Source organism: Schistocerca americana, chromosome 3, assembly GCF_021461395.2.
Source record: "Schistocerca americana isolate TAMUIC-IGC-003095 chromosome 3, iqSchAmer2.1, whole genome shotgun sequence".
NCBI lineage: Eukaryota > Metazoa > Arthropoda > Insecta > Orthoptera > Acrididae > Schistocerca > Schistocerca americana.
The window spans coordinates 813,456,351-813,479,410 of record NC_060121.1 but is presented as its reverse complement, the minus strand read 5'-3'; the positions used below and the strand labels follow the sequence as shown (position 1 = coordinate 813,479,410).

The window sequence follows — 23,060 nt, the reverse complement described above, 5'->3', positions numbered from 1 at the left end:
CTAATCATTGTGTTGAACTCAGTCACTTTTACTTTTCAATGTATCACTAAGATTCGTATCTACCGTTGCTAGTCGTGTTCTTGATTTTTTAAGACTGGTTTGATGCATCTCTCCATGCTGGTTTATCATTTGCAAACATTCCTCTTCCTAAAACTTTGAACATAACTGCTAAGGTTCAGTGACCGTGTCAGAATTATATTAGAACAAATAAGCCCTCGGTCACAAATATTAAGTCAAAATTGACCAGGTTTCGACGCTACTATGAGCGTCGTCTTCAAAATTAGAGTAACTGTTCTAAAACATATTAGGTATATAATACATTAATAAAATTAAAGATTGTACTGACTGGAAAAAGATGCAGTACTTACAAGTCACATATTAAAAAAGATCTAAGCCGGCTTAGATCTTTTTTAATATGTGACTTGTAAGTACTGCATCTTTTTCCAGTCAGTACAATCTTTAATTTTATTAATGTATTATATACCTAATATGTTTTAGAACAGTTACTCTAATTTTGAAGACGACGCTCATAGTAGCGTCGAAACCTGGTCAATTTTGACTTAATATTTGTGACCGAGGGCTTATTTGTTCTAATATAATTCCTCTTCCTCTCTGGATAACTACTTCAACCTCAGTCCACTTGAACCTGCTTGTAGTAGTCAAACGTTAGTGACCGCCTAGAAGTTTTATCCTTTAACTTCCCTCCACAAACTCACTCTTCCTTGATGCTTCAGGATGTGCTCTATCAATCGAACCCTTCTTTTAAATAAGTTGTGCTATTAATTTCTTTTCTTCTCGATTCGATTTTGTACTTCTTCATTGTACTAAATGGTTCAAATGGATCTAAGCACTATGGGACTTAACATCTGAGGTCATCAGTCCCCTAGACTTAGAACTACTTAAACCTAACTAACCTAAGGACATCATACACACCCATCCCCGAGGCAGCATTCGAACCTGCGACCGTAGCAGTAGCTCGGTTCCGGACTGAAGCGCCTACAACCGCTCGGCCACAGCGGCCGGCTTCATTATACTCTTGGGCATTCAACGCACGACGAATATGAGCTGTCAGCCAAAAATGTTCCTCCAAAATTTTGTGTGATGCGTTGCCCTAGCTCCAGAATTATGATTTTATGACCAGTGACTACCGAAAAGTGCGCCGCAACGGACTGGACAATACTCACAAACAGTTACTCCACAGGGAAATGAGGCAGCTGGAATTTTACTTCGCGCTAAGCTCTTGGAATGTACGGGGCTGTAGTATTATACAGCTCCTAATTAAAATTATCTTCAGATGTGAAATCTTTTTCGACTATAGCAAACGAGACAAGGATTCTTAAACGAATGCTGTAAATATGAGAACATGCTCTGGTAAACAGTATCTCGTTAAGAATTTTCGGTATGTACTACCACAGTTCACATGTTTGAGTTGTATCTCCAAGTTAATTTTGATTTTGATCAACATACATCAGGTAAACGTGTTGCCGAAGGCACTGAAATAAATTGTCTGGGGGGCAATGTAACGTGGTAAACAACTATTGCCACGTGTTTCTGCTGACCTCACTCGTTATCACCAAGGAACAAATAGGATCATCCAGAAACGCGCTCCAAGGTCACTGCGATATTTCAGTATACGAGACCTGTTTTGGGATTTTCATAGAGAAGAAAATAGCTCTATGGCCTTGTAGTTTTATTGCAAGACAAATATGAACTGCCACGTTGTCCGAGCAAAGTCTTCGCAGTGATACCTTCGTCACGGAACCGAGGCACTTTTGCAGATTCACGCAGCTAAATTTTCCGTGCTGTGGTTTCGCTTATCTCACGACAACGCCGCTAACTCGTGCTGACTCGGCGCTTACTCAGCGGTTATATATGTTACGCTTCATGCAGACAGGGTACACTCGTATGCCCAGGAGGGAAAATGTAAGGGAGGAGGCTAGCGGACGAGCAAAGCGGTTAGAGGCGGCTCGAACAAACATAAGAAAATGGTAGCGGGTTTACTTTACAAGTATAGCCATGTGAAACGTACAGTTTGGTTGCAAGCAGTAATTTCGCCGTTAAGATGTTAACAGATCTTTAGAGTAATTGCAGACACAACTGCACATTACAAATAGTACAGGCCGTCTCTGTTTCGCTTTCACTGGCAGCGTCAGTCCGTTCACTGTTATATTCGCTTGCGGAATCAGTATTGCTTCCATAACTATAACTATCACTATTCGAATCTGTACCAATTCCCACATTTATAATCATCTCCAGTGCTTCGTCCAGTAAAAGTTCTCTTACTTAAGGAGCTCACAGCTTTTTTCCAATCTTGTTGTGGAAGCAATTTGTTCATCTATAAATTTTAATAACGTGTCCATTCTGAATGTCTCACTGCGTTCAGAAACGCCGTAGTTGACTCTTGCCCATATCAGCTCTGTAGTATTCAATTCTGGGCGCCATGTAGGTAGTCGTAACAGTGTGCGCTCATTTATGTCTATCTTATAAGTGATGTTGCCTGGTTTGTTCATTTTCATCAACGAATACAAATGGGATCTGAGCGAGTCTTTGTGGAAAGGGATTCCCTTTCCTGTTAACCATGGCATCATGGTAAGGGGCGTTGTCTATAATGAAGATAGTATTGGATAGTAGATTAGGTATATAAACCTCTCTCTGAGGCACTTCTCATAATTTGGGAAATCTACTCAATTTTGGCAATCCCCCATTTTCTGGCCAGATTTAAACCATAAGTAGGCCTTCGGTACAAAACCGTCGCCCCCGCCAGCACGGATGACGATAATTCTGCTTCCTTTCGAAACAGGTTTCAGCAGACCCTGTAGTGAACTGTTACTCCATCCGTATGACGCTGTGTGAGAAGTGAGAACGTATATTGGAGCTTACGGGTGCTCTATGCCGAGGTTATTAGCGCAGAAGGTATGACTCAACCACATAGACAATTGGGTGACACTGACATCTGTACTGTGGGATACTTTTTAAGGAAGCAATTCGTTTTTCCCTAAGCAATTCATTTACCCTGATACTACTTTGTTCCAGGAGAAGTTTTTGGTTATCCGCCTCTCTTAGATTGCGAAGAATTTTACGAGACGTATTTATAGCTCCTTAAAAATTTATTAAACTCTGTAAATTTTAATGAATTTCCTGCATATTGAGTCTTTTTTTTATCTGTAAAGTAGAAATTATTCACCGCGTGGCAACGACTTGCTCATCAAAATTGTCTAAACTGGCCTTTCAAGATCTTCTGGGTTTTACCCATATGGGATGTTAAAAATGCCGAGGATTCGCCTGCCAGGACTCTTTTCAATTCTGTCTTGATTTGCTGAACGGAAATAAAGGACACACCAGTTGCTTTGGCCACACGTTTCAATGTGGAGCACCTAACACAGCTTCTTTCTCACAAGGGAACCTCCCCATTGCACCCTTCTCAGATTTAGTTATAAGTTGGCACAGTGGATAGGCCTTGATAAACTGAACACAGATCAATTGAGAAAACAGGAAGAAGTTGTGTGGAACTGCGAAAAAATAAGCAAAATATACAAACTCAGTAGTCCATGGTCCACATAGGCAGCATCATGGAGAAGGTGAGCGCAGGAGCGCCGTGGTCCCGTGGTAGCGTGAGTAGCTGCAGAAGGAGAGCTCCTTGGTTCAAGTCTTCCCTCGAGTGAAAATTTTACTTTCTTTATTTTTGCATAGTTATTATCTGTCCGTTCGTTCATTGACGGCTCTGTTCACTGTAATAAGTTTAGTGTCTGTGTTTTGCGACCGCATCGCAAAACCGCGCGATTATTAGACGAAAGGACGTGCCTCTCCAATGGGAACCGAAAACATTTGATCGCAAGGTCATAGGTCAACCGATTCATCCACAGGAAAACACATCTGATATATTCTATACGACACTGGTGACGGCATGTGCGTCACATGACAGGAATATGTTTTCGACCCACCTAACTTGTACACTTGGCGAATGGGTAAAAAGATTCTTCTACCTTGCCCGATTTAGGTTTTCTTGTGGATGTGATAATCACTCCCAAAAAAGTGATGAAAACATAAGTTTGTCACATAAACTGAAAATAAAAAATTAAACTTTTCACTCTATGGACGATTTGAACCAAGGACTTCTCATTTCGCAGCTGCTCACGTTACCACGAGACCACGGCGCTCCTGCGTTCCTAGTGCCCTTGATGTTGTTTATCTTCCCATGAACTACTCAGTTTGTACATTTTGCTTATTTTTTTCACAGTTCCACACAACTTCTTCCTGTTTTCTCAATTGATCTGTGTTCAGTTTTTCAAAGCCTATCCACTGTGCCAACTTATAACTAAATCTGAGGGGGGTGCGATGGGGAGGTTCCCTTGTCAGTAATGTGACAGACATTTGCAGCTACATCACGTGTTTGTCTAAAAAGAAATTTGCCCTTTAACTTGCTTCATTTTGTGGTATCTTCAACTTCGAGTGGGTCTGTAGTAGAGGAGCGCTCCGCTCTGCCTAACAGGAAGGCAACATGTCCGACACTGGTGATCGACTGTACGGGGGCTACTGTGCATCGTGTTTACATCTATTTGCATGAACTGTACCTCGTGTTTACTTTACTATGAAGCTTTTGTTCATTCTCAAAACATGTTCGAATCATTCTTGTCCACATACATTAATTTTGGCCTCTACAGAATAGATGTCTAGTCGTTTTCTGGTATTCCCATTTTTGTACGGTATCTGTTAGGTCATCAATTGATTGCAAGTAGGAATAATATATAATTTCACATAATTTTGTTTTTATTCTTATATTTGCCGAATCAGTGCTTCAGATGACCATTCTTTTATGATTTCTTCACACGTTTCCTGTAGGAGATTCGTCTTAGCTTCCTGCACTTCATATTTATTTCATTCCTAAGTGAGATATTTTTTTATTCCTGTATTTCCCCGAAATTTTTTGTACTAGTATTCTTTCGATGATCAGATGACGTATTTCCTCTGTTACCCAGACTTCTTCAACTTCTTCACAGTTACATTCCTCGTACATGTGTTAACCTGTCCAACGTCTGTGATTGCATTCATTAGTGATGTCCACTGCTCTTCGACTAAACTGCTTACTGTAGTATTCATTATTTACATATCTTCATCCTTAGAGGACAGCAAGCGAGTCTCGCCGTTCCTCAGTAATTTAGTATCCCACATCTTACCCCACTGATTCGTCCGAAGGACTCTCTTAAACTTAGTTCTTATCCACCATTACTAAACTGTGACCTAACCCTATATCCGCTCCTCCAAACGCAATTCAAATATCTGATTTCGGAATCTCTGTCTGACCATGGCGTAATCCTGCTGATATCATTCGTGTCTCCATCCATGCCTTTTGCAAGTATATGTGTCATTATTAAAACTGTGATGGTCACCAACAGAAAACAGATTTGGCCTGCTGTCTGATAAGATATCTAACTAATACTACGTTTAAGATATTTGACTTGTAGGCCTTAGCATGTTTTTCTCAATGGAGAGACGTCTACAGACGTTAAAGTAACCTCTGGCGTGCCACAGGGGAGTGTTATGGGACCATTGCTTTTCACAATATATATAAATGACCTGGTAGATAGTGTCGGAAGTTCCATGCGGCTTTTCGCGGATAATGCTGTAGTATAGAGAGCGGTTGCAGCATTAGAAAATTGCAGCGAAATGCAGGAAGATCTGCAGCGGATAGGCACTTGGTGCAAGGAGTGGCAACTGACCCTTAACATAGACAAATCTAATGTATTGCGAATACATAGAAAGAAGGATCCTTTATTGTATGATTATATGATAGCGGAACAAACACTGGTAGCACTTACTTCTGTAAAATATCTGGGAGTATGCTTGCGGAACGATTTGAAGTGGAATGATCATATAAAATTAATTGTTGGTAAGGCGGGTACCTGGTTGAGATTCACTGGGAGAGTCCTTAGAAAATGTAGTCCATCAACGAAGGAGGTGGCTTACAAAACGTTCGACCTATACTTGAGTATTGATAATCAGTGTGCGATCCGTACCAGATCGGGTTGACGGAGGAGATAGAGAAGATCCCGATCATGCACTACTCCTGTGTGATGAATTATTTTGTTGTTATTCTAGTTGGTTTTGCTTCTTTCTCGCTTTTTTGGTTGAACATCGTCACAGGGGATGAAACATGGGTTCATTACTTCGAACCGGAAACAAAACGGCAATCCATGGAGTGGCGCCACACCACCTCTCCTCCATAGAAAACGATCAAAGCCGCACCCTCAGCAAGTAAACTCATGACGACGATCTTCTGGAAGTCTGAAGAGGTTAATCTAATTTATATCCTCCCTGATGGTGCAACTATCAATTCTGAAGTCTGTGCTACCTTCAGCAAAATGAAGAAAAGGCTTCAGCTTATTCGCCCCACAAAAATGCAAACGAAACGCAAGAGCTCACACAGGTCTGCGCACCCGAGAGGAGCTCGCAGATCTTCACTGGACTGTTCTTCCTCGTCCACCCTACAGAACGGATCTCGCACTTTCCGACTTCCATCTGTTTGGCCAAATGCAGGATGCTCTCCATGGGGAGAAGTACGGGAGGTTATTGATGCAGTAAGACGTTGGCTCCAACAGTACCAGTAAGGTGGTACAATGCGGGCATACAGACCCTCCCAGCAAGATGGCGTAAGGTCATCACATTGGACTGAGACTATGTTGAAAAACAGGAGTTTGTAGGCAAAAGAGTAGTGAATAATATTGTGTATTGGAATCCTGAAGCAAACAACTTGCTTTCAGAGAAAAGTATCGCATTAATTATTGAAGGCGCCTCGACATTGTTAGAGGGTGTCTAATGAAGATATCTAAAATTCACTAATATTATTAGATTTTACTCGAGACATTTGAGTCTCATCTTTATCTACGATAATGATGGAAGCTGAAAAAATGAATTAAAAAGTGTTCTACCTTCAGGACTTGACCCCAAGACTTCTGGTTTACCATACAGGTATGCTAGCCATTACAACACCATACCGATATCGGTAACATAGCTGCACTTCTAGTCCAATGCCCCCCCCCCTAACATAAGCTTCAATTCACATCTTCAGCTTATTTTCCCCTTCTGAAGATGTGATTTGAAGTTTGTATCGGGGAAGGGGGGGGGGGGCATCGAACTAGAAGTGCAGCTATGTTACCTATTGCGCTGTGGTGGTGTAATGGCTAGCATACCTGCATGGTAAACAAGAACACCCGGTTTGAAGTCCTGGGGATGGCACAAAATTTGATTCATTTCTTCAGCTTCCATCATTATCGTAAATCTCACTTGTTTATGATGCCATAGAGGAAATGTCACTTTGAACGACGATCATTCCTCGCCTCCGAAAATGTGTTTCTGGCAAAATCTTCTTGAGACGGCTGTCTAAATATATTTAGTGGGACACTGTTTCCCTGCTTCAGTTTTTCAACACTAATGATGAATCTGTAGGCGTATTAATGAATGCGTTGATGAATGCATATTAAGTTAGGAAAAACTTCCAAGAATTACTTTCGAAAGACGCTGCTATGTCATCGAAACGCATCTGGAAGAATCGTTGGTTGCAATACTTAATCTTCGCACTCGACATGCAGTTTGTGTCATATAATTTAAAGCCTCAGAGTTTCAAAGCGTAGTTACTCCGCTACGAGGAAGGCTTTTCTGCCATGAGAAGTGTGATTAACGCTTCAGTGACGTGTTCACTTTGAAAAAGTTTATCGCGGAGAAGGGGTCGAAATTGCCTACAGCAGAGTAGGCCTAAGAGTTGGTGGCTCTGCAAACAGATGTCAGTGCATTGTTTGACATTTGACCAGTAGTCAACCTTAGGATTATTTTTGCCATAAATCCAAATCTTAATTGCAAAAATGTTTTCTGTACGCCGTGACCGCGATTCCACGTTATAGATCCCCTTCAGCACTCTAGTTTAGCTGGTTCTCGATGAGGACGGAGGAAACGGCGTTCCTTGTCCAGTAGGATACTGTCCAGTACTGTGTAACTCAAGTTAATGGTAGGTGACCCCTATAGTTTACAAATATATGTAAGAGTTACCTTAAGAGATAATCAAAACTCAGCTAATTTCAGATAAGGTCCACGAGTCCTCTTTTTCAAAGGAATCATGCCAATATTTACCTTCAGCTATTTAGAGAAACAACAGAGAAATTAAATAAGGCTGACAGAATGAGGGTTTGAGTCCTAATCATCCAGAATGCAAATTCCGAGTCTTAATTACTATTGTACCCGGTGCCGTAAATCGTCAGTGACATTATCGACGTCCTTCAAAAAATAAGTGAAATATATACTGCAACTATTTTCATATTCTCAGTTTCGTTAAAATGTACGGAGCCACCCATGGTATACGGGTAGCTCCATTGACTAATAGTGAAAACATCTTGAGTCCCTGTTTTCAAATTCAGCTATGCCTTAGATTTTGAATAAAAATAACCACCAATGGTGACCCTCGTTCTACCAACGGCCTCATCAGAAAGGGCGGAGGAGTGGACATAGTTTCAGTTGCCCGTGGAGGGGGGACTAACTCTGAAAGGCGGAAGAATCAGCAATAAACTGCATGAGCATGCAGAAGGCAACAGAGATCCCTGAATTAAAAGAGAAATAAAGTGTGTCCGTACACGGAATGTGTACCCAAACACATGGTATGTTATTGAAATAGTACCATGCTGACTTTTCGATTGGCGAAAGACCCCGAATTGGTCCTCTGTTCTGATCTCAGGGAGGAGACTCCCAAGGGGAAGTAACAACGAGAAAAATATTGAATAACCAACGAAAGGGTAACATTCTATTAGTCAGACCGCGGAATGTCACAAGTTTGAATGTGGTAGAATAACTACAAAACGTGAAAAGGGAAATGGAAAGGCTCAATCTGGATACAGTAGGGGGTCGCTAAAATTAAGTAGAAAGATTGTAAAAATTTCTCTTCCAATGAGCAGTAGCAAAAATGATATAAAGGGAGTAGATTTCGTCGCGAATAGGAAGGTTGGGCAGAGAGTACCTAAGTGTGAACAGTTCTGTGACAGAGCTGCTCTCATCAGGTTCAACAGCAAATCAACGTCAACAGTAATAAGTTTAGGTCGGTTGGTTGGTTGTTTCGGGGAAGGAGACCAGACAGCAAGGTCATCGGTCTCATCGGATTAGGGAAGGACGGGGAAGGAAGTCGGCCGTGCCCTTTGAAAGGAACCATCCCGGCATTTGCCTGGAGCGATTTAGGGAAATCACGGAAAACCTAAATCAGGATGGCTGGACGCGGGATTGAACCGTCGTCCTCCCGAATGCGAGTCCAGTGTCTAACCACTGCGCCACCTCGCTCGGTAATAAGTTCAGGCAAAGTGCCGTTGTCATAAGCAGAAATGAAGATACAGAGAAAGTACGTGATGATATTAAGCGGGCATTTCAGTATATAAAGAGAGATGATAATTTAATAATCGTGGGGAATTTGTAACACTCCAGTTTATTCTACTGACTTATCCCGCTCGATCGGGATCTGATAGCAGCCCAAATAGATATTAATTACTGTGACCGTGTACCTAATGGGGCTGGCAATCGGATTGGGCTGCTACGGAGTTGTTACATTCCATTTTGTCCTTCTCAAATGCTGTAATAATGATATGCCGGGTGCCAAGAAGAACAACAACACAGCTTCAATAATCAACAACCTATATTTATCACCAAAAACACAAAGTAAGGAGACAGCCACTGCCTTCGTCGTACAAAATTAATAACGGCTAATCTCAGCACAGGCCTCTTTGTTATTCATTATCGTCACACGCAAATTTTAATCACTGTATCCAACACTGCAATCCAACACTGCAATCCAAATAATGCCGGCGCGGTAGACGCGAAAATACAAATACCGGCACTGAAATATCACTGAATCACACTAGTAATTGTACTTGTTCACTTTCCCGTATATTTCTAACACAAAAGGAGTTAAACCGCGGCGATGGCCACCCCCTTTGTCGGTACGGCCTTGCCTTCCAGCAACAGACCTCCACCCGGCTCGGCCCGCAGCGCGTACCACTCTCTACTGTCTCAACACTCGCTCTCGCTCTCGCAACCCGACACACACTATCGATTGTCTGTCCTGTCGACCTGTGCTGTCGCAAACTTATAGTAAGGGCCTACGGACCCCTTACAAATTGGAACGAGGTAGTAGATGCAGGAAGAGTAGACGCAGAATATGGGATTGGTAGTAGAAAAGACAGAGAAGAAAGCCTAGCCGAGTTCTGGAGGAAATATGAATTAGCAACACCGAATACATTGTTCCAGAATCACAAGAAGAGAAATTACACTTTCAATCAGCCTGGAGACACGAGAAGATTCCGGTTGTATTACCTCATACTCAGACAGAGATTCTAAAATCAGATATTGCATTGTAAGGCGTACTCAGGAGCACATACAGACTCAGATCACAATTTAGTAATGATGAAGAATAGACTGAATTACGGGAATTGTCCGTAAAAATCAGTGTGGAACAAAGTGGGATACTCAGGAACCGATAAATCATGAGGAGAGTTTGAAGGTCTCTAAGATTGTAGAAGTTTCAGTAACGGATACCATGGTACATAAACCAGTTGAAGACGAATAGACATGCATAACAAAGTCAATCACAGAAGTAGGACAAACAAAGGTACATGGAAGGTAACTAATAATAATTTCGCGTGGCTTAATCGCCAGATAAGGTGTAACCTTTCAATTGGGCGCCTCTTCGACGACTTGGGTGTCCCTAATCTGAAAGCATCTGGCTGTAGCCAGCCTCGTGTTTCATTCTACTTTTTACTCAGCACACTTAATCCATCGATAAGATAGGTCTAATTAATCAAGGCCGGCCGAAGTGGCCGTGCGGTTAAAGGCGCTGCAGTCTGGAACCGCAAGACCGCTACGGTCGCAGGTTCGAATCCTGCCTCGGGCATGGATGTTTGTGATGTCCTTAGGTTAGTTAGGTTTAACTAGTTCTAAGTTCTAGGGGACTAATGACCTCAGCAGTTGAGTCCCATAGTGCTCAGAGCCATTTGAACCATTTAATTAATCAATAAATTCCGACGTATATGCAAAAGAGAGGTATTATTCGTGAGAGTGGGTGATGATTGTATAAGATTTCCTTTTAATTTCCCCTAATTCAAAAGCGTACCCTGAATTCATCTTGGTAGTTAGTGGAGAGTAAAAGCATGGCCCTTACAGTTTCTACTCATCTTGGTAGAGTGCGTTGAGCGTCTTTGACAAAATTAGCCACGCACGGGGAAGAATACACTTGCGTGATAAAATGGAAACGCCGTGTGGCTAGGGCCTCCCGTCGGGTAGACCGTTCGCCTGGTGCAAGTCTTACGAGTTGACACCACTTCGGTGACTTGCGTGTCGATGGGGATGAAATGATGATGATAAGGAAAACACAACACCCAGTCCTGAACAGAGAAAATCTCCGACCCAGCCGGGAATCGAACCCGGGCCGCTAGGCATGACATTCCGTCGTGCTGACCACTCAGCTACCAAGGGCAGTGAACTCGCCCTGTCCTCGCCAGTTGACGAATATTAATACAGAGGTTTCACCGAACGACATATTACCCACGCAGCCGGCCTCGGTGGTCTAGCGGTTCTAGGCGCTCAGTCCGGAACCGCGAGACTGCTACGGTCGCAGGTTCGAATCCTGCCTCGAGCATGGATGTGTGTGATGTCCTTAGGTTAGTTAGGTTTAAGTAGTTCTAGGGGACTGATGACCGCAGATGTTAAGTCCCAAAGTGCTCAGAGCCATTACCCACGCAAATGGCGTGTTCCGTGCGATAACAACGCAATATGGTGCAATAACCACTGGGTGCCTCCACAGGCAAGCCCTTTGTGCAGTGCCGACGGGTCGCTAACACCCTGAGCGTAAACATCGAGAAGACAATGTTATGGAAAGTTTTAGGAGGAACGCCGTGTGATAGGCTGGATCTCGGAATCTTTGGGAACGGCAATGTACCATAGGATGGCATTGCAAGTTGCCAGAAAGAGCATTTCAGATAAGTCAGCCTCCGGAAGCTTTCAAAAGAACCGACGCCGAACCTTCCAGCACAATGGTGGGCTCTCACCGATAAGGAACAGGAAAGTAAAGTATCAGAGACTTCCTTGCTGGGAGCCATAGTAAACAATTTTTCAACAGTAGCCATAGTCGTCGAGAGCCGCAGAGAGTGGTCTACATCACGCGAAGAGAAGGCAATTCATGAGCCGACAGGCCGCGCCATAGTGGCGTCTGGCGACACGTACAACCTTACCGCGCCTTGTCTTCCGCAAACGATGTTAAGTGTCGCAGCCACGGCATACGAGATTAGTACGGGATAATAGGCGCGCTGGTTCACATTGGTCAATCAGTCACTGTGTAGCGACCTTTCGGCCATGATTTTACTCTTTGGGGTTCTACTTCACTTTACTCACTAACCTTCCGATGCAGTCACCATCAATTCAATTCCTCTATTATCAGTCAGTTAACACGATTTCTTGTTCGTTTGGTCTATTTTATGAGAACTTTTCGGGTTCCGTCCCTCTGAAGATGCACAATTATATGAATGTGCACTCATTCTCACGTGACGAGTATTTAATCATTTTTCAGTGCAGTCATTGAATTCATAAACAATAATGTACGTAATTTGTAACCCTTGTTTAGTTACAGTGGTTACTCAGTGCATGTCAGTAGTAAAGCAGATTGACTAGGACCATACACTAGTAAAGCCTTGCAAATCTATCCCAGTTACTCAATAGGGGAAAGAAGACCTGCAGTTTAACTTGGAATTTGAACCACGTATCGTTCCTGGAGACGCTCACATCGTAGAAAGGTGAATGATAGATTAAAGGCAGCCTGAAAATTTCCTTGGTTTGACTTATGTGCTTCCATGCACGTGTTTTACCACTAGCCCATCAGGCACTACTTGACAGATAACTGCTAAGAAACGGTGGATAACAGAAGATACACTTCAATTGAACAACAAAAGAAGGAGATATAAAAATGTTCAGGGAAAGTCAGAAATGCAGTAATATAAGTCAGTTAGTAATGAAATAACTGGAAAGTGCAGAAGAGCAAAGGCGAAATGGCTGCAAGAAAACTACGAACAAATTGAAAAGGAACTGATTGTCGCAAGGACTGATTCAGGATACAAATCAAAACAGTTTTCGGCGACATAAAAAAAAATAGCATAAACATTGAGAGAGGAACAGGAGTTCCACTTTTAAATGCAGAGCCGAGATTAGATCGGAGAAAAGAGTGCATTGAATTCCTCCCACGATGAGGAGGAACTTTCTAATGGCATGTTAAAATAAAAAATTCAGGTCGGTATCTACATCTACATCTACATCTATACTCCGCGAGCCACCTTACGGTGTGTGGCGGAGGGTACTTATTGTACCACTATCTGATCCCCCCTTCCCTGTTCCATTCACGAATTGTGCATGGGAAGAACGACTGCTTGTAAGTCTCCGTATTTGCTCTAATTTCTCGGATCTTTTCGTTGTGATCATTACGCGAGATATATGTGGGCGGTAGTAATATGTTGCCCATCTCTTCCCGGAATGTGCTCTCTCGTAATTTCGATAATAAACCTCTCCGTATTGCGTAACGCCTTTCTTGAAGTGTCCGCCACTGGAGCTTGTTCAGCATTTCCGTAACGCTCTCGCGCTGACTAAATGTCCCCATGACGAATCGCGCTGCTTTTCGCTGGATCATGTCTATCTCTTCTATTAATCCAACCTGGTAAGGGTCCCATACTGATGAGCAATACTCAAGAATCGGACGAACAAGCGTTTTGTAAGCTACTTCTTTCGTCGATGAGTCACATTTTCTTAGAATTCTTCCTATGAATCTCAACCTGGCGCCTGCTTTTCCCACTATTTGTTTTATGTGATCATTCCACTTCAGATCGCTCCGGATAGTAACTCCTAAGTATTTTACGGTCGTTACCGCTTCCAATGATTTACCACCTATGGCATAATCGTACTGGAATGGATTTCTGCCCCTATGTATGCGCATTATATTACATTTATCTACGTTTAGGGAAAGCTGCCAGCTGTCGCACCATGCATTAATCCTCTGCAGGTCCTCCTGGAGTACGTACGAGTCTTCTGATGTAGCTACTTTCTTGTAGACAATCGTGTCATCTGCAAATAGCCTCACGGAGCTACCGATGTTGTCAACTAAGTCATTTATGTATATTGTAAACAATAAAGGTCCTATCACGCTTCCCTGCGGTACTGCCGAAATTACCTCTACATCTGCAGATTTTGAACCGTTAAGAATGACATGTTGTGTTCTTTCTTCTAGGAAATCCTGAATCCAATCACAAACCTGGTCCGATATTCCGTAAGCTCGTATTTTTTTCACTAAACGTAAGTGCGGAACCGTATCAAATGCCTTCCTGAAGTCCAGGAATACGGCATCAATCTGCTCGCCAGTGTCTACGGCACTGTGAATTTCTTGGGCAAATAGGGCGAGCTGAGTTTCACATGATCTCTGTTTGCGGAATCCATGTTGGTTATGATGAAGGAGATTTGTATCATCTAAGAACGTCATAATACGAGAACACAAAACATGTTCCATTATTCTACAACAGATTGACGTAAGCGAAATAGGCCTATAATTATTCGCATCTGATTTATGACCCTTCTTGAAAATGGGAACGACCTGCGCTTTCTTCCAGTCGCTAGGTACTTTACGTTCTTCCAGCGATCTACGATAAATTGCTGATAGAAAGGGGGCAAGTTCTTTAGCATAATCACTGTAGAATCTTAAGGGTATCTCGTCTGGTCCGGATCCTTTTCCGCTACTAAGTGATAGCAGTTGTTTTTCAATTCCGATATCGTTTATTTCAATATTTTCCATTTTGGCGTCCGTGCGACGGCTGAAGTCAGGGACCGTGTTACGATTTTCCGCAGTGAAACAGTTTCGGAACACTGAATTCAGTATTTCTGCCTTTCTTCGGTCGTCCTCTGTTTCGGTGCCATCGTGGTCAACGAGTGACTGAATAGGGGATTTAGATCCGCTTACCGATTTTACATATGACCAAAACTTTTTAGGGTTCTTGTTTAGATTGTTTGCCAATGTTTTATGTTCGAATTCGTTGAATGCTTCTCTCATTGCTCTCTTTACGCTCTTTTTCGCTTCGTTCAGCTTTTCCTTATCAGCTATGATTCGACTACTCTTAAACCTATGATGAAGCTTTCTTTGTTTCCGTAGTACCTTTCGTACATGATTGTTATACCACGGTGGATCTTTCCCCTCGCTTTGGACCTTAGTCGGTACGAACTTATCTAAGGCGTACTGGACGATGTTTCTGAATTTTTTCCATTTTTGTTCCTCTGAAGACAGAGGGCACCTTGTATTTGAATTTAGCAGAGCTTTGGAGGATTTGAGATTAAATAAAACAGAAGGGATAGACAATATTCCTATAGAAATCTAAGATCGGTGGGATTGTGCCTACTAAAGTTTATGTGGAGAATCTATGAGACTGACTACATAAAATGTCGTGTACTAGGGCCTCCCGTCGGGTTGACCGTTCGCCGGGTGCTAGTCTTTCGATATGGCGCCACTTCGGCGACTTACGCGTCGATGGGGATGAAATGATGATGATTAGGACAACACAACACCCAGTCCCTGAGCGGAGAAAATCTGCGACCCAGTCGGGAATCGAACTCGGGCCCTAGACTGGATACATGACATCAGACTATAGAAAAAATACTGTCCATTCGTCCACACAATCCTGTAGGGAATAGCGGCAGATAAGTGCAAGAATTATCGCACATCCAGCTTAACGTGTCAGCTAACAGCTAACACGAATAAAGTACAGAAGAATGGAGAAGAAAACTAAGCTAGTAGATGTCGATCAGTTTGGCTTTCGGAAAGATACCAGAGAGGCAGACATGACAGGTTTTGGATTGATAATGGAAGACTTCAGAAAAATTAAGCCATGTTCATTGGAAGTGACTACGTTGAAAGCGCATTCGACAATGTACTGAATGTAAAAAAGGTGCAAGATGTTTGAAACTTTAAGAAAAATAGGAATAAGGTATAGGGAAAGACGAAAAGTACACAATACGTACAAGAACGAAAGCGGAATAATGTGAACGGAAGGCCAAGAACGAAATGCCCGGCTTAAAAAGGAAATTATAAGAAATGGAATACCAAGAAAGAAGTGCCCACGTTAAAAAGGGTGTAAGACATGAATGCAGTCTCTTGCCCCTACTATTCAATATATACTGTTCAGATCGTGCACTGCAAAATTTTTGTTATTAGTAGCGTTAGTGTTGTGACGTGCCGTTAGGCGCCCGTATGTAGGTGGAACTCGGACGCCAAGGACCAAGGACATATGGCGTGAACGGCACACATTAGTGTTACCTGCTTCTCTGCCTGTGGAAGAGAGGTGCTTTTGACTCAACTATTTTGATGCTCTGTGAAGTTCCACCTCACTCTGCTCATGACATCTGTTACTCCGTGACAAATTTGGAGAAAACCGCATCGCTGACCAATCGTTGCAACTATGTGCCCACCAAAATCACCGGGTTTGAACCTGTTTGATTTTTAGCTGTGATCACCCGAACGACAGTTTTATCAACGGGACGCTTAAAACACATTGGAGGTTGAAGATGAGCATAGCGAAAAAAAAAATGGATCTGAGCACTATGGGACTTAACTTCTGAAGTCATCAGTCCCCTAGAACATAGAACTATTTAAACCCAACTAACCCTTGGACATCACACACATCCATGCCCGAGGCAGGATTCGAACCTGCGACCGTAGCGGTCGCGCGGTTCCAGACTGCAGTGCCTAGAACCGCTCGGCCACCCCGGCCGGCTAAGCATAGCGAGGGAACATCCCACCTGAGATGTTTCGAGCAGCAGCCGAGCAATCTCTAATGGGGTTCCAGATTTTCGTGGATGCAGATGATCGTCACATTCAACAAGTTTTATAACCTGCAACCTAAATAACATTGAACCTAAACATGGTACGCAATTCAAAAGTTGACCCTACCATGTGAGAATTAAAACGTCTTTTTTTCAATGGTTTATTTGTTATTTCTCTTCCGCACTTCCTTACAAATATTTCCACAACGTCCCTTTGTCGTACGATCACTCGTTTTACTTGGGGGCCTCTCAAGTAGGGAAGGTTTAGTTATAACAGCCCTGAACTTCAGGCTGCCAAACTCTGTGTCCGACACCGAGCGAGATGGCGCAGTGGTTAGCACACTGGACTCGCATTCTGGAGGACGACGGTTGAAACCCGCTTCCGGCCATCCGGATTTAGGTTTTCCGTGATTCACTTAAATCGTTTCAGGCAAATATCGGGCTGGTTCCTGTGAAAGGGCACGGCCGATTTCTCTCTCCATCCTTCCATAATCCGAACTTGCATTCCGTCTCTAATGACTTCGTTGCCGACGGGACGTTCAACACTTCTCTCCTCCTCCTCCCCTTATGTCTGAACACTGCCACTAACAACAATAATAATAATAATAACAATAATACCTAGGCGCTACAGCAGCATGTTGTGCTGTCATTTCGGTCGTGTAACTGTTGTGAAGCGAGTAATTAGTCAATTTATGGTCAATTGCGTGAACTAGGAGAAGTCATTTTCACGGGATATTCAAGTATAAGTGAGGCGCATGTTCAGTTTTACTCTTATAGTTGCATGGTACGTAGTTGAAAGTACTTCTATAGTGACGGACTCTGTGTGGAAGATACACTTATTTTACAAGCTCCAACCTCCACCACATTGTCTTATGCATTAACTCTAGTATTTGAAAAAATATTATTATCGGTAATTTACGTAATCAGTGTTACAGTGTTACGAACTATTGATAATATTAATGATCTCTTAAAAATGAATAACTTCGTTTTGTGACGGAAACACAATCGAATCCTTTTGTTTTTAACCCTTGGAAAGTTTCTTTTTACTCCGAGGTTTGGAACCACTGATGTACGTGATCGTTCAGTGAGATTGCGTCTAGATCTTCCGTTGTTTTTCTTTTTCCGTTGGAAGTTTTTAATTTGCAGTATTTCCAGTCCTGATCAGATACAAGAAAACCAGACTGAAATTTCGTCCACTCTCGTTTTCTCAGCTAGATTATCCTTAAATACTGTGAAAATTACTGATTCACTGTTCTGCTGGAAATACACTGCTGACCACTAAAATTGCTAAAACACCAGGAAGGATAGAAAATAACGAAATTTTATTTACTGTGCTTATAAAGACTAGTTGAAGATTACATGACTAAATAAGTTGGTGATTTGGGAGTACACTGGGTGAGGAGTTAGAGCACAGACCTACCCCCTCTAGCAGCAACAGTGGCTCCAAACTCACTGGACATACTCGAATTTAACTTGGATGACAGAAACGGGTACGTCGTTCCATGCAGCTTCAGTCCTAAGCCAGAGTTCATCAACGACAGTGGCGGACAGTCTCTCAATAACGTATGACCAGATTTTTTCAGTGGGTGAGGTATCTGCAGAGTATGCTAGCTGGGCAACAGTCGAACACTGTCTGTATCAAGGTAGGTCAGGACGGCACGAACAACATGTGGCCTTGTGCTGTCTTGTAGAAAAATAGCGTCACTTGCACCTTAGTGATAGGGCACGGTCACTGGTCTCAACAAATTAGAAATTCAACGTTTAGTGTCAAAGTTACTAAACCGAGATGTCTGTGTTGTTTACCCAAAGGCAGGTCATATAATCTCGCCAGGTACTGGGCTCGTATTACATCTACATCAACATGAATACGCAGCAAGCACTCGACGGTGTGTGGCGGAGGGTACTTCTCGAACCGTTAACTGATGCCCCCTTCCCTGTTCCATTCACGAGTGGCGCATGGCAAGAATGATTGTCAGTAAGCCCCTGCATTAGCTCTAATTTCTCGAATTTTCTCGTCGTCGTCATTTCACGAGATATCTGAGAGAGGAAGTACTCTCTGCTCCCTTGCAGCATCTGCTACTGAAGTTTGTTTAGCATCTCTGTAACGCTCTCTCGCCGATTACACCATCTCTATCGCTTCTATCATTCTTTCCTGGTAAGTGTCCCAGATCGATCAACAATACTCAAGAATCGGTCGAACAAGCGCCTTGTAAGCCACTTCTTCCTATGAGTCTCAGTGCGGCAACTGCTTTCCTACTATTTGTTTTATGTGGTCGTTCCACTCAACGCCGCTCTGGATAGTTACTCCTAGATATTTTTCGGTACACACCGTTTCCAGCAGTTTCTCATCAATAGTGTAGCTGTACAGTAATGGCTTTCTTTTTCTATGTATGCGCAACATGTTACATTCATCCACGACCAGCGTCAACTGCCGGAGACTGTAGGTCATTTCGCAAATCTATTCCGTTTTCTGGCGTTGCTACTTTCTTACAGACAAACGCGTCACCTGGGAACAGTCTTAAACAGCTTCCGACGCTTTCTGATAGATCATTTATAAACACTGTAAACAGTTCCCTGGGGTACTCTAGAAATTAATTTTACATCTGTCCTTTTTTCGGTTAGAGCGACTTGCTGAGTTCTGTGTGAAGCCACTCGTAAATCTGGCCCGATATTCGGTAACCTCGTACTTTTTTTCACTACACAACAGTGCGAAACAGTGTCAAACGCCTTGCTCCAGTCAAGGAACAAATCTACTTGTGTGCCTTTCTCTACAGCGCTGTAGATCTAATGCGGGAACAGAGCAAGCTGAGTTTCGCAGGATCTCTGTTCGCGGATTCCATGTTGATTTTTATGGAAGAGATTTTCGTTCCATGAAAACGTCATAACAAATACACATAAAACATGTTCCATAATTATACAACAGACTGACGTCAACGACATAGGCCTATAACAAAGGCGAATACAAACCATGAACGTTCGCTGTTGTTGGAGATTCCACACACGCACGCGTCTACAGGGAGGATTAGTTTCATTGAAATACTTATAAACGAAGATAAAAGATTACCTTTTTCCTGAGGACCTTTCTCTCCATAAACTCCTCTTAAAAATCATCCTTTATCTTTAATTCTTAATTAGACATTAGGGAATATCTCAAATAAAATTCGTTCTCTGTGCGGCACGTCCGTTAACCAAGCTTCTCAATGTACCATGACACAACACTCTCAAAAACTCTCTCCTCTCTCTCCCTCTCTCTCCCTCTCTCCATCTTACTCATTCGCTCGCCAGAGCTCCATTCAATAATACATCTGGTATCTAAAGAATACGTCTCACTTATGTGTTCAGGTGTCAAAGATGCTTATAATGATGACAAACATACCAAAACACATCGATATTTTTAGTTATATATACGCCTTTCAAACTTTCGCTACTTCAGCCAGTGTAGAAGGAAAACTATCGCATGGGCACCTCACAAGGTCCCGGTTTCGATTCCCAGCCGGGTAGGGGATTTTCTCTTCCCGGGGACTCGGTGTTTCTGTTGTCCTCATCATTTCATCATCATTCGTGAAAGTGGCTAGATTGGACTGTGTAAGGATTGGGGCTTTGTAAGGATGTTGATAATCGCACTGTTGAGCGCCCCAGAAACCAAACATCATCACCATCATCATCATCATCATTATCATCATCATCGTATGGGCACCAGACTTTATAGGAAAGGTGTTCAGACTGTGTGCTTCAAGGTTTACGTTGTTTGTAGTGCTTTAGGCGCCGGTACTAATACGGTGACCTAGGGTAGAAACACAACTATCAGTGTGCATTAGAGTTGCAGACAGACAGTCTGGATTAGCTTTTTAAGCTCTATCCAAACAACAGAAATAGTGCCTCTGCTCTTTGCGAAATCGGAGATGTCCTCTTTGCACATGGGGTTTGAAGAATATGATTTGGAAATTCAAATTAACTGCCGATCAGAGAACCACTCCTGCAAGAGGCCGACGGCCAATTTCGCCACAAAATTGTTGAAGAAGTTACTGTTGCCGTGGTTTGGAATGCTGGACGCAATGCACGATCTTCAAGCAGCGCACGAGCTGTGTCACGATCGTTGATCGTTCCATGCACCACCCTTGGCATGTCCAGAGCTTTTCAGGGCTGTCGTAGATGCATATGGTTGTCACAATGAGCAAAGTTTGTAAACTGGAACGTATACACGGTACGCAATTAACAAATCTTACCCTCTCATGTGGAAATTAAAGTGTGTTTCTTTCAATAGTTTATTCATTATTTTTCTTCCGCTCGTCTTTACAAATGTTACCACAAAGTTTCGTTGTCCTACGATCTCTCGTTTTTCATGGGGGCCCTCTCACGTAGCGAAAGTTTAATGATAAGCAGGCCGTTCCTCTTAATGTTTAGATTATGACAGCTCTTTTTGATGCTGAATAACAAGTGCACTCTTTTTGTTCTACTGCTCTTTGTTTATTTCAAACTAGTTTTCAGATTATTGAGCCATTTTCAGGAAATAAATGAGTATCGTCTGGAAGAGACACTAGTTCTTAGGTAACCAAACATTATAAGCAGAGATATAATATTTCATATCAGCGCACACTCCGCTGCAGAGTGAAAATCTCATTCTAGAGATATAATCCACTTACATAGAGTACTGTGCATGAACTTGTTTCTGAACACTGAAATTACCCTTCATACAATGGACACTGTTAAGCACAATAAATAATTAAACTACACAATATTACGGGTTATGTGGTTATAATGCGAAGTTTGCGAGATAATTTATGTTGTGCAACAAACATGTTATTTAACTTTGTAAATTATACTTTAGGCAATCGACAATGTTATAAAAATAATTAAAATACACAGTGTTACAGTATTACGGGTTGTACTGTTATGGTGCCATAGTTTGTGAGCTCGTGACATTGGTTGAGAACTGTCTAGCTGAGCACTAGTAACTTATACAGTGCAACAAACATGTTTCACATTGTAACATTTTATGCAATGGATAACGCTAAACACAGTACACGGTTAGAATACAGATTATTACAGTATCACAGTTTATATTTTGAATTATGTATGGGAGGTTCTAAATGTTCAATTACAGCTATACGCATCTGCACTTTTAAGTTTCACATGCTGCAATCAACCAGCCCCATACCCACAGTCAGCCACAATGGCACACAGCCCTACACAAAATTGAAACACATTAGAATTTACTATTCCTTACCTTGCCTTCCCCACAAACTTTAGCACTATAAATTGTAACACTGTAATAATGTGAATTTGAACATTGTACTGTGTTTAATATTATCCATTGCATAAAACGTAATTTACAAAGTAAAACATGTTTGTTGCACAATATTAGTTACAGTTAGACAGCTCTCAACCAATGTCACGACCTTACGAACTATGGTATCATAACAGTATAGCCTGTAATGCTGTAAGATTGTGTATTTTTATTATTGTGTATAATATTGTCCATTGCCTAAAGTATAATTTATAATGTTAAAAAACATGTTTGTTTCACAACATAAATAGAGAGTATTCAGTTTGACAGTTTTTCAGCCAATTCCAAGAACTAACAAATTTCAGCATTATAACCATTTAACGTGTAATATTGTGTAGTATAATTATTTATCGTGCTTAAAATCGATCATTGGATTAATTGTAATTTCAACGCTAAGGAACATGTTTGATGCACAACACTCCAAAGCAAGTGGATTGTATCTTCGCTTATAATATTTGGTTACCTAAGAAATACTGCCCCTTCCCGACGCTAGTCAGTTGTTTCCTAAGATGGCGCAATAAGCTGGAGACTTGTTTGAAATACACAGAAATAAGTAGAGCAAGAACAGTGCACTCGTTATTCAACCTTAAATATTGAATTGTTCTACTAAGATGTAACGAGAGAATCTATAAATAAGATTATGCCAGAATTTAAAAAAATTTTAATACAGTCAGTAATTATAGGATATATTGAAAATAAAATTTTTGTTGGCCCTGGAAGCCGTTGGATAGGCGAGCTTCAACCCTATATGAGCACCATGCACTGGCTTATCCATTCAGGAATAGATACATGTCACTCATAGCCTACAGTCAAATCGGTTAAAACAATTACTAGACAATATGTGTTTTAGAAAGAACGATATTTTTTTCGTACTGGAGACGCGTGTGATTGCTTGTTTTGGAAATAATTT

General features: G+C 42.0%; 1 protein-coding gene across 1 annotated transcript in view; it reads left to right on the top strand.

The window, feature by feature from the left end:
* Positions 1 to 23,060, top strand: part of LOC124606414 (vesicular glutamate transporter 2-like) — a 182,361-nt gene that overhangs the window by 141,922 nt on the left and 17,379 nt on the right. The window lies entirely within an intron of this gene.